Below are 5266 nucleotides of genomic sequence, written 5' to 3'. Positions count from 1 at the left end.
TCTCTCTGCACTTTCTCCTTTGCTTTAGCCTTGGACTCCCCAGGGACCCATTCAACATTACCAGCAGCTACAAATTAATTAGCCCCAGAGCTTCTCAGCCTCATTTTGCACAAATTCTTGCTGTCTTGGGCACAGTTCTGGAGGAGGAAGAGCAAAGATAAGGATGGGGGTGGAGGCCCAGCTCCAGGCCCCAGTGTTCATTTCACAATTGGTGGGGATGGGAGGCTGCAGAGAGGCAGCTCTTGCTCTGCCTGACTCAGCACTGGCCTTTGGCCCTGCACTTCCCTTTGTCTCCTTTCCACAGTGCTGCTGCTGCTGTGGCTGGCTGCCATCACCCTCCCTTTCTGCTGCTGCCTTGAAAAAGCCCTCCTTGGTCTCCACAGGAGTTTTGTGCATGCCTGTGGCTCCCAGGGACCCTGGTGGATGAGCTGCCACCTTGACATGACTCCCAGCTAGGTGTCCATGGGCCAGAGCCATATTCCTGATATCTGTGGCTTTTCCCCTCCCTGACACCCGCCCTACACAGTGGCAGATGTTTCCCTTCCCAGGAATGACGATGAGCAGGGTGACACTGGCTCCTGCTTCATTCCTCTCTTGGGGTGGGGACCTTCCAGAACAACAGCCACTTCACAAGGCTGAGAAGCACCTGGAGAGCTGTGGGGAAAGCATGGGGTCATCCTTGTTGGGCAACAGTTCTCCTCCAGCAGCTGGCCAGAGCCTGTGCCATCCCACCCCCAGGGCAGTGAGTCCTCCATCAGTGATGGGGGAGCTGGGTGGCCCCAGAAAGCCTCTGGCAGCTGCTGTGGCAGGGAAAGCAGGGTTGTGAGGGCTTTGGAGAATGGCAGGAGTCAGCTGGGTGCTGTCACAGTGGGATAGGCAGGATGGCTGCAGAGGCCCAGCAACATCCAGTGATTGCCTTGTGAACTTCCAGGGTGCTCCATCAGAGCTGGGCAGTCTCTGCTCCCACCTGTATGAAACATGGCCTGCAGCAGATCTGAGAACAGCTCTGCCAGCAGTGCAGGGAACAGCTGTGGTGGGGACACCAGGGCTGTGCCATGACCAGGGTGATTGTGTGAGGGATGCTCTGAGGCACCCAGCTCCTGCCTCCATCAGCTGCACTGGGCTGTGTGGTGCACAGAGATCTCCCCTCCGTGGCCTGTGTCTGGAGCCCCCACCACCCCAGTGGTGTGACCTGTCCAGGAACCCACAGGGGAACCACCCCCAGGGGAGATCAGAAACTCATGTTTCAAATAACAGCTTGCAAAAGCCTTCAGGCACATTCCACACTGCTATACAGGGAGCCTTTGCTGTGGCCCTGGCAGTGATTACATTACAACCCAAGCAGCAGATGCAATCACCCTTTGGCTCAGTTGCATTCTGACAATAACCAGGCACAGAGGTGAGGAGAGGCTGCCTGGCAAGCACTGGCCTGAAGAGAGGGATAGGAGCCATGAGCTTCTCAAAGGGAACACCCCTGCCTGAGGCAGAGTAGCCCTCAGCCTGGGAGGACAAAACCTGCCACCTCAGGCCCTTCTCAAGGCATCCTTCCTCAGCTCCAATGCAACTTCATCTCTCCTGTGCTTCAGCCCAGTTGAAGCATAAATACCCTTCAGGGTCTCTACCAGTGGATGCTCAGGCTCATCTTCCCTCCAGAAAGAGACTGCCATGTTGTGGCACATTTGTCTGGTGACACAGGGTTAGCTCAGAGCAAAAGCTCTGTGCACCAGAGCCCACTCTGGATTATTTTCAAAGAGGAAGCACAGCTGAAATCTCTGCAGGCACTGCAGCAGCTTTCACCCACCAGCCCTGAGCAGCTCCAGGATTTTCTCCAGCCAGCAGAGAAGGGACTGTGCTGAGAAAGAGCAGTAGTGGGCAGGCAGACAGATGTGTCTGAGCCTGCCAAGTTCTGGCATCCATTACTGGAAGCATATCTTGACATTTATCTTGTGAGGAACGGAGACCAGACGCTGTTTCCTCCCAGCACGACGCAGATCTGAAATGCATCACATCCTCCCCCAGCCACAGACGTTTCTGTGCAGGGGAAGGGCTTGACCAGCATGAAGCCCTCTGCCTTTCAACCAGGAGATGTCCTGCCTTGTCACAACCCTGCAAAGAGCCCTGCTGCAGCACGGGCTGCCTGGCTGGATCCTCCTGGACCTCAGGGACTTTTTGTCTTTCATGGCTCAGCTGTCAGGGTTGCCTGGGCTGGGGGATCTGGTGCTCACACAGCTTTCTGGTGTCTCCAGGAAGACAAAACACATCCTGGCTGTCTCTATTACAGCCCAAGCAGAGATTAATTCGCAAGCCAAAGTGTGTGTGGTTTCAGTGCTGAACCACAGCCATAAGCCATGGGCCAGGGAGGTTTCTGAATCTCCCTTCCCTCATGCTGGTTGGAGTGCTCTCAGTGTGCTTCCCCACCTGAGTTAGATGTGAGTAGTGCTTGCAGCTATTGCAGCTATTGCAGCTGTGCAGGTGGGCACCATTCTCTGAAAAAGTTGCCAGCACACAACAGAAAGAGGCAGTATTAGATTGAAGAAAGCACCTGAGCAGGGACCATGGCCAATGGGGAGCAAAGCAAATTTGGGCAATCAAAGCTTAAATCCAAGCTCAGCCATGGAGCTACGGCCAAGCTGCTCACCACCTCCTCCACCTCAGTTTTCCCATATGCAACCAAGAGGGAATGAACACACTTAGACATCGTTTTTCTGTCTGTCAGGTGTCTCTTGTCACATTTCTTCCTCCTACTACACATTCCATGATTAACTTCAGGGCTTGTCTCTGCTCCCTGTATCTCTTGCCTCCTACTCCATGTTTCTATCAGCCTGTTTCTAGCCCATGAGTACAAGAGAAGCCCTGCACCAAGGGGTCCTGCCTCCAGCACATCTCAAAGCCATGCCCCACCTACCCCAGTGTGTGCCCACCTCCCCTCCTCCTTGCCAACCATTTCAGCTGCTGGATAAGGATGGTACAAAGTGCTCTGCAGAGCCTTCTTGGTCAGCTGGGCAGGGATGGGAAGATAAGGCTTCCAGTAGCATTCTCCAGCCTGGGGGGCACATCTGCTGGGGCTGAAGGCAGCCAGGTACCCTTTGACTTTTCTAGTCCATTATTTTTTCATCCTAATCAGGCTGTCCAGTGAACCCTGCAGACAAAGTCTGGGCCACATGTTCCACCACGTGCAGCTGCAAAACATGGCCCACTTAGCTCTTAGCTATCTTTCTTCTGCTCCTGGTATTGACTGCCCTGATCTCCTACTAACACTGCACCCGTTGTGTGCTTGGCACACAGAACTTGCTCAGCATCAGGAGCTAAGTTTGATGAAGCCTTACACCACAAGTTGTGAATTTCCACCCAGATAGGCTGAACTTTTACCAAGTTAAGTAAGAGGGGGCCCCAGAGCTGGTTTGAGCTGGAAGATAAGGAAGCAGGGAAGGCTGCTACCATCATAAGGTCAGCTGACACAGCAGTCTTAGAGATAAGAGCAGGAAGAGCCCACCCAGAGACAGTGAGGGGACCCAATAAAGAACAGGAATACCCCAGGTCCTAATATTACTAGTGGTCAGAACTGTCAGGTGAGAAGTGGGGAACTTACATTGTCCAAGGATTTCTTTGGTTGGGGTTCCTCTTTGGAGGTACCTGGCTCAAGCTGCTCTACATGTCAGATACATAAACAACCCATTTACTCAGTAGATTGGTAACTTGTCTTCTTCAAGCAGGCCCAAGCCCTGTTGATGATGGCATAAATCCTGGCAGGTGGGGTAATTCCTTCAACAAAGCCCAGGGCCCCAGATGGGCAGTGTGAGGCTGAGGATAGGGTAAGTAGGGGAGCTACTTCTGGACGATGCAGGACTCCAGGCAGGTGATCCCACAAAAGTGCAAAACAGCTGCCACAGGAATGGCATTGTTCGGAAGAGCACTCCCAGTCCAGGCTGTGCGTTGGGACTCTTTGCTCCTGGTAGTGCTAGAGCAGTTTGCTGGAGCCAGTCACATCAGTGCCTGCAGCTCCCACACTTCCTTTTCCCAGCATCTCACAGCATTCTAGGCTTTCTTACAGCCCAGTCAGAAACAATGTTGTTCCCACGAGGCAGGAGAAACTTGCTGCCAGAATGAGATGGATTTTCCTTTTTCTTCCCCCACTGTCCTGTCCCCTCCCTGGTCCCACCTCCCCACCACCCCCCACCCCTTTTTCCTGTTTCCTTTCTCTAGGAGTCTGCATCCTTCTTCTCTTTGTATTTCTTATGGTAACTTTAAACCAACTCAGCCTGGAAAACTCATCTAGCAGCAGTGCAGGAGTCTGGTACAAGGCAACCTCTAAACCTCCAGGATCCCAGGCATGGTGTGAAAAACCCTTTCAGTGTTTTCTTAAAGAATAATACAGCAGAATTAACTTTCCATCCCCAAATAAAGCTCTGACTTGGACCTCTCATCAGTAAGACCTACAGTAAGGGCAAAAATGGTTCGACAGAAGCCCTTTGCACCATGCATGGTTCACAAATGCAGGGATTTGAAATCCCACCCATGCAAGTTGAAGAAGGTGGAAGACCCAGAACAGCTCAAGAAGAGGGCTGGACTTGCTAGAGTGCAAAGGTACCCTGGAGGTACCCTGGGGCTCTGCACACTGGCAGAGCCCAGGAATGACCACTGGCTTGTGAGAGACAGCCACGCACCAGCCAGTGCCACTTCGGAGAGGCACTCCCCATGTCCTTGCTGGGTCCCTGCCCCGAGTAGGGAAATGAAGATGGTGAAGAGCCTTGAGAGGAATTCTTGTGAGGAACAGCTGAGGTCTCTTGGTCTGTCCAGCCTGGAGAAGACTGAGCACAGACTCACTGCAGTTACAACCTGCTGATGAGGAGGGGCAGACCCTGATCCCTCTCTGTGCTGACCCATCACAGGACCCCAGGGAATGGCTGAAGTTGTGTCAGGGCAGGTTTAGTTGTGTATTAGGGACAGGTTCTTCCCCCAGAGGGTGCTGGGCCCCTGAACAGGCTCCCCAGGGCAGTGCTCACAGCAGCTCCTGACAGAGCTCACGGAGCCTTTGGGCAATGCTCTGGGGCACGGGGTGGGACTGTGGGGTGCCCTGTGCAGGGCCCGGAGCTGACTCTCAATAACCCTCGCGGGTCCGTTTGGGCTCGCTTGGGTGCACTCTGTGACCTGAATGCTTGGGCACGACCAGGGGCAGGCAGGGGCGAGGGGCTGGCCCAGCCCTGAGGCGATGGGGACGCTCCCATAGGGAAAAGCCCCCGCGCGCGGCGAGGCGAGGCGCGGCCGA

This window comes from Haemorhous mexicanus, chromosome 14 (genome assembly GCF_027477595.1).
Source record: "Haemorhous mexicanus isolate bHaeMex1 chromosome 14, bHaeMex1.pri, whole genome shotgun sequence".
NCBI classification, from domain to species: Eukaryota; Metazoa; Chordata; class Aves; order Passeriformes; family Fringillidae; genus Haemorhous; species Haemorhous mexicanus.
This window is presented reverse-complemented; position numbering follows the sequence as displayed.